A 7,964-nucleotide genomic window follows, 5' to 3' on the forward strand; every position below is an offset into this window, starting at 1 on the left:
TGGTAGTTCAGTGGTTAAGAGCACATACTGCTCTTTCAGAGAACCTGAGTTGGGTCTCCACACAAACATAAGGAAGCTCACTACCGCCTATAACACCAGATCCAGGAGGTCTGATGCCCCCACCTGGCCTTCACGGGCACTGCACTCAATTGCATATACTCCCCCACACACATACCCATAACTCTAAAAACTTAATTACTTTAAATCAAATAGCCACATCTTCATTGGCTTTATAAAAATTTTACAAAATAAATATTGTCTAAAAATTTGCTGATTTTATTAGTAAATATTTTGTATCAATCTTGGTGGTATTTGTTATATAAAATTAATGGAGTTTAATGTCTTCAAATTTTTAACATTCTGATCATTAGTCTTAATATATTTGTCAAACGTATTTTGCACTCTTCATTGTTGTGGCTATTTTGTACAAAGATATTTAAATCTTAGGTGTACTATAAACAAACTGCAGAATTTGTTTAATAATGCTTTTATAAAAATATATTCTAATAGGATGCAAAGACTGTTCCAGAGGATTACATTGAATTAAGATTCTCATCTTTGGTCCCCTGTCCACGCTGTCCCGGGCCTAGCTCTGGGCCCCGGCTGGCACCCGGCCAGCTGCAGGTCGTGGGTGAAGCAGAGGGGCCGTCCACGCCGCCCTGGGCCTAGCTAGGCTGCAGGAGAATGTGTTTGTCGGGCAGTCAAAGATCTATGCCTACATGAGTCCAAACAAGTGCTCTGGAATGAGCTCCTCTCTTCAGGAAGAGAATTCAGTTGCACATCAAGAGGTCAAATGCCACGGGAAGCCATTAGCTGGAATATACAGGAAGCAAGAAGAGAAAAGAAATGCTGGGGATACTATCTGTGAAGTCCGATGAACAGAGAAGATCAAAGAGGTCAGGAGAGGTCCCCTGGCACCGTTTCCAAACCAAAAACCTGAAGCAGCAGAGCCTCCAAAAACTCCACCTCCATCATGTGAGTCTACCAATACTGTGGTTGCCAAGCAGGCCCTGAAAACAACCCTCAAGGGCAAGCAGGCCCCTCGTAAAAAGTCTCAAGGGAAAACAGCAGAATGGAAAGCTTACAGATTTCTACGGGGTGCGAGGGAGCTCCAGGAAGAGCAAAGTCTGAAGAAAAGAAAAAAAAAAATGATGAACTGATTGAGAGCGGAAGGAAGAAGGCATGAAGATTGACCTAACTGATGGAAAAGGCCGGGGTGTAATTGCCACCAAGCAGTTCTCCCGGGGAGACTTTGTGGTAGAATACCATGGGGGGGGGTTGAGATCACCGATGCCAAGAAGCAGGAGGCTCTATGCACAAGACCCTCCATGTACAAGGCTGGTTCCATGTACTATTTTCAATATCTGAGCAAAACCTACTGTGTGGATGCCACTCGAGAAACTAATCGCCTGGGAAGGCTGATCAATCATAGTAAGTGTGGGAATTGCCAGACAAACTGCATGACATGGATGGCGTGCCTCACCTCACCCTCATCGCCTCCCGCGACATTGCAGCTGGGGAAGAGCTCCTGTACGACTGTGGTGACCGCAGCAAGGCCTCCATTGAGGCCTATCCTTGGCTGAAGCATTAACCATGTGGCTTCCCTGCCTCCTTCAAAGGACAAAGTGCCCTCAAAGGGAAATGATTTTTTTTACACACACTTACTCTTAGCTAATTACTTCAGATGTTTATTTAAAAAAAAGTCTATTAAAGATGCCTTTTCATGTAGTATTTAAATATCTGTTACAGGTTTCCAAGGTGGACTTGAACAGATGGCCTTATATTACCAAAACTTTTATACTCTCTTTGTTTTTGTACCTTTTTACACACAACTGAGCATTTGTGCTTCCCGAGCAGTCAAGGACTCGGCCGGCACAGGTGTAGAGAAAGGAGTGGAACGTGAACTAGGAAGCCGGGCTCTGCCCAAGATGAAAGCCAGGACTCCCCTGCACGCCACGTCCAAGGACAGGCGGGTATGAGGGTGCTGCCACCCCCCACGCACAGCCTAGACAGGATGTCTCCAAGCTCTTGTTCTCCTCAGCGTCTTGACAGGCGTACACTTAAAGTGTGTGAATAGTTTTAGCAAAAGTTTTGCAGTAAGCTCGTCTTCCCCTCTGCTTTCTCCAAAGCTTACTGAGCCAGGGGCTCGGAAGCCCGGCCGGGAACAGATTTCTTCCACAGGCTTTCTGCTTTTCCAGGCACGTCGAAGCATCAGGGTGGGCCGTCAGACTAGAGGCAGGCCGGGAAAAGCATTGTTCGCATGCCCCAGCAGGGCAGGTCTCCTGAAACTGCATTAATTCTTTATAGAAATGTGAACACTGAATTTATTTTTAAAAAATAATAAAACAACAAAATGTTTTTTAAAAATCAAAAAAAGAAAAAAACACAAAAAACAACTTATATGTAGATAGGTTTTAAAAGGAGTGAAATGACTGTTTTCTTCTGGGTCTTCTTTTTATTTTAAATCTTTTTGGCTTGGCTTTGTATAGAGAAGATTTGAGATGGTACTCTTCTAATCAAAAGTAAAAATTTGTAGTGGGATCAGAAATTACTAAGTCCATACATACCTACCCACCCCTCCACCCTCCACCTGCAACCCTGATTCTGTTCCATGGAAAGTTCTCTATCTGCTACCAAGACAGAACCCCTGGTATCCTGTGAAGATACCCCTGGCGGCATCAGATGTGTGGCACAAGGGTGCCTGGCAGCCAGAGAATCATTGTGATCGTTCTTAACCTGTGATAGCAGAAGTAGGTTTTGTCCTTCCATCTTGGGGCTGGGGCTCTGGAGCTAGGTATGAGAACTTACTCTTGTCCCCAACACCTCCTCCATCCCCCCAGCCTCTTGATGGTGCTACCTAAGAAAGACTCCCCCACACCCCTTGCTAGTCCAGTCAGTGGTCAGACTTGGAGAAGGATCCGACTGGAGGGTGTAACCGTGAGATAAAATGTCTTGGTTGTACCTGTTTGTGGTTTAATTTTGTATTTAAATAGCAAACAAAAAGGGAAATAAACTTGAAAATTATTTGTCATCATAAAAATAAAGCAAAAAGAATTTAAATATTTATTGCCAGTCCCCCCCACCAAATTCTCATCTTTGTTAAAGTCAGAACCAAAACCATAATATTCATCAAGATCATAAATATTCCAAAATAATCATGGACTCAATATGATGGGAAATTAAAACTAAGAAAAGTTAATTTTTTAAAGATTTGTTTTTAAATGGCATACATGGGTGTGTGTGCCTGTGTTTCTGTGCATGTGTGCCATATGTATGCAAAGCCCAGAAGATGCTCAGATCCCTCAAAGCTGGAGTTATAGTCATGAACTGTCTGATATGGGTACAGGGAACTAAAATCAGGTCCACTGGAAAATCAGTAAGTATTCTTACCTGCTAAGCCACCTCTCCAGCCCCAATAAAAATACTTCTAAATGCTCAATTTAAAGTCTGGCTTAAAAATTTTTCTATTATGATCAATTAAACAGTACACAATAAGAATTTATGTAAAACTAATTTTCTCATAAACATTAATGGGAATAAAACATTGAACAGTGACATCAATACATCAGTTTAAATATATGTCATGAAACGTCAGATGGCATAAATTAATGTTGCATAAATTAAAAAATGCAACAGGACAAGCTTGTTTATATTTTGATACTAATTTTAAATGTCCATTATCATTGATTCCTAAAGTAATTCAACCTCTTTATAGATCTTTGTCTCTTTGACTTAAGGACAGAGATGGATTTTCACTGGAAAGATATAATGCTAAGCTTCTAAGTATGTCCAGATTACACAGAAGAATAGTGACCAAATTCCAAATAATGTCCTAAGACTTGGGATAGTTGCATGAACTGCAAATCCCTGCCTCAATAATGCTTCAAGACATTATAAAATGTTAAAGACAGATCCTCAGATAAGGAACATTAGTAATGGCTCAGTGATTATGAGCACTTGCTGTTTATCCAGAGGACCTGAGTTCAGTCCCCAGCACCCATGTCAGGTGGCTTACAATATCCTATAACTCCAGCTTCAGAGGATCTGACACCTCATCTAACCTCTATCCACATATGTATATGGGTAGTGGAGACAGACTTAAATAAAGGCAGAAGAGGAATTAAAATATTGTTCCTAATTGTATTAAAAAGATGGGTTTCAAAACACTATCAAAGCTCCAAACATTTTACCCTTGAGTAACCAAATACATACACAAAGAAAGAAGAGGGGAGAAATATAAATAAGTTAGTGGAAGACAAAGGAGGAGACCAGACAGAAGAAGATGGAAGGTCTGGCATGAAGAACCATTACAGAAATGTAACATTGCTGTGATAAAGACACATGAGGTAGATCTATGTCTAGGAAGTCACTCAAGAATGGTGTCTCATTCTTCAGCATTTCCAGTCATGAAAGTTTAGTGCACAGTGATGTACACACTTAATACATGTCCCTTGGCTGAGTGCGATCATGGATCACAGAAGCAGTGAACAAACACATATTGTTAAGAAGGAATGATCAGCACAGCACAACACAAAGTGAGAAAAGGCACAGGAGCGAGAGGAAATATTACACATGTTATATCATAGATTAAAAATGTCAGGATATGACACAATTCTTGGTGTGGTTTTAGACAAAAAAGGCACAACTGAGTAGTAGTTCATGACTGAAGAAATTACACCAATAATTTCCTTAATCTGAAGGGAACTCATCTGAAGGATGGGGACTAGACTGCACAAGGAAAAAAAGCAAAATATATAATAATGAAACTCTGTATTCTTAGATAGCCAGCACTGTATTCTGTCTTCAACAATATGGGAGAAAACTTGACTTAATTCTTCACCAGATCTGTTTCTTGAGGGAGATAAGAAGGCATGTTGCTAGGAGAAAAAATAGATTGTTATTACTGGCCCTGTTAATGGGGCTAGCCATGCGAAGGGTCATTGACTGCCAGAAAGAATGGCACAGAGAAGTGCCCTGGTTGTACAGGAGAGGCACGGGTGAATAAATGAGACAAGAGAGCAGATATGCCCTTTAAAACTAGATTTTAGTTGTTGGGTAGATGTCCATTTGAGCCTGGAGAGGTGGTACCAATGACCAAGTCCCAGGAGCTGGTGAGCTGGTGTTACCTGGAGAACCCTCTGGTCTTGGCCCAGACAGCAGAAGTGACCTATAGAATATGCTTCAAAATGTGTGGGGTTAAAACAGGCTCTGGAGACTTTTAGTTTTTACCAGACCAGATTTCTTGATAAAGCAGCAGAACGTTTTAGGAACCTGCAGGTATCTGTAAGACAGCTGGAACAGGAACATTTTAGAAGAGAGTTAAAGGGAATTGAGAACTCTGGGTCTTTGAATCTTAGACTATGAAGACTGTGAAAGAGGTAAATCTATCTGTATTTTTAGCAAGAAACTCAACAAATGAGGTAATGAGTTACCAGTACCCTAAGTCATCAAATGCCAGTAGACAGATTTGAGATAGATAAATGAGCAGAAATAAGACAGCTTTTTGCTATGCAGGTATCCTAAGTCTCTTTGTAGTCTTTGGAAAACAACAGTCTTATTAAAAGCAGTAGTTGCCATTAGCTACTGAGTCCAGGAGGCCTGAAGATTTTCCAGTTGGGGGAGGATTTAGTCTACCTGTTTTTGCATGATTGATTCCCTGGTGTAATGTCTAGGAAGCTGATGATGTGGAAGGCCACTTTTTGCTGTGTGGATGGCTTTGCCATACCCAAAGGCAAGCCTCCAGGTGGAAGGTCTTCTGTAACCATTAATCTTTTTTTTTTTTTTTTGAGGAGCTATAGGATGCTGCAAGTGCTTGCATATCCCTGTCATAAGAAACTCTTTATTGGAAATGTCACCCCAGACCCCTGGTACCCCTATATCCAAGGAGTCTGGAATGTTTGGGTGGAACATTCCATCCCAGACCCCTGTCCTGGGAGTTGCCTCAGTCCAGACTGCACCTCCAAGAAAGTCCACCTATGGTGACCCCTTCCCAGAAAGGGTCAAGACCACTCCCATGGGCTATTTAAACTGCCCCCAGAGAATGAACATCTGGTCTTTCCATCTCTCCTTTCCCCTCTCAGTGGGTTTTCATGTCTTCCTTTCCACCTTCTTTCTGGGAACTGTAAAGCACCCAAAAGCTCTGGCATCCATTAAACCTAGGCTTTTTCTAGTTCAGTTTGATTTGATCTGATTTGGATTATTGTGTCAGTGGAGAGGTTTATCGGAACGTAAAAATTCACTAATAATCAGTCAGTGATGAGCTTTCTCCATTAGACTCCAAGCAAAAATTACTTTTAGGATCTTGATCAACTGTGAGTATCTAAGAATAGTCACTCCTTCCTCACACTGAAATGGAAGGAAATTGATAACTCCTAAAGGCTTTTTTTTTTCACGTAACTAACTGAATTCAATCTTTATCACAGCATAATTTTACATAAACTCTCATGCTGAGATCACAGGGAAAGAAGACCTTGTCAGAATGGTGCTAAATCTGTAATCCTAACACTCTGAAAGCTGAAGAAGGAGGATGAAGAGTTTGAGGCTAGCATTTACTACACAGTGAGAGCCTGTTTACAAACAGAAGACGAAGGAGAAGGAAAGACTGGGAAGACTTGATGTGGGAGTGTCATATATCAATCTGTTGATTTCATTGGTTAAGCAATAAAGAAACTGCTTGGCCCTGATAGGTTAAAACATAGGTTGGAGGTGTAAACAGAACAGAGTGCTGGGAGGAAGAGGAAGTGAGCTCAGAGACACCATGCTCCCCTCTCCCAGGCAGATGCACGCGATGAAGCAAGCCGCCAGGTCAGACATGCTGAATCTTTCCTGGTAAGACCAGAGCTACACAGTTTATTAGAGATGGGATGATCGGGATATCAGAATTAGCCAGTAAGGGCTAGAGCTAATGGGCCAAGCAGTGTTTAAAAGAATACAATTTGTGTGTTGTTATTTCGGGGCATAAGCTAGCAGGCGGCAAGGGTGCTGGGGACGCAGGCCCGCTGCTCCTATTACAACAAAGACTGTTGTAATCCATGTTCCTAAATATGTACATTTTTCTATTTAATTTAAAGTTTTCTTTGTGTTTGAGGCTTTTCATTCAAGTACACAGTGAAATATAATCACATCTATCTTCCCATTTCCACATTCTAACACTACCCCTCTCCCACCAGAATTTTTATATTGGATCACCTTACAAGCTAGCTCAAGGATCTTCAGAGAAAGGGACACAGAAAGACTGTAAAAGTCAGAAGTGGTAAATGACTACAAAAACTACTTTCTGAACACAGCAGGGAAGTTGACTTTACATATATGAATTTACAGAAGTTGAGACAGTATGCACAAGTCTACAGCAAACTCAATCCAGACAAAATCTCAGCATGGAGAACAGTAGTCATATTCATAGATACAAACCAGAATGATGGATATGGAGAAATAATAATGGATTGTTTCACAGTATTCTACAATTTAAAAGTCTGAATAAGTAGATGAGAGTAAAAAGATGGTCTTTTTTACTCTAACATTTTAGCTGGACATGGTGACACAGACCTTTAATCCCAGCACTCAGGAGACAGAGGCAGGCAGATCTCTATTTGAGGTCAACTTGGCCTACAGAATGAGTTTCAGGACAGCCATAGCAACACAGAGAAACCTTGTCTTGAAAAACAAAGAAATATATGTATGTATGTATGTATATATATATGTATATATTCGTGTGTGTGCCCGTGCCCACACATGTGCACACGTGTTTCTTGGAAGGACAGAAGAGGGCATCAGAGTAAAGGCATAGAATTGAGGACCACAGTCCTGAATTTGTATTCTATCTGTAGATGGAGGGTTAGAAAAGTGGATCAATATTTGTTGTGGTTTGAGCTTATTTACTAAATGCTGATCTGATATGAAACTGTCATTTAGGAGCTACTGAAACCCTGGAGCATGTCCATGCCCTTATGAATAAAAAGAATGAG

The 7,964-nt window shown here is 41.1% G+C and overlaps 1 pseudogene; it reads left to right on the top strand.

Moving 5' to 3' along the window:
- The first annotated feature begins 659 nt into the window (after window positions 1-659).
- Window positions 660-1,591, top strand: LOC126493828 (N-lysine methyltransferase KMT5A-like; annotated as a pseudogene).
- Window positions 1,592-7,964: the final 6,373 nt, after the last annotated feature.

Source organism: Alexandromys fortis, unplaced genomic scaffold (assembly GCF_014885135.2).
Source record: "Alexandromys fortis isolate MF-2015 unplaced genomic scaffold, M_Fortis_MF-2015_v1.1 scaffold_339, whole genome shotgun sequence".
Lineage (NCBI taxonomy): Eukaryota > Metazoa > Chordata > Mammalia > Rodentia > Cricetidae > Alexandromys > Alexandromys fortis.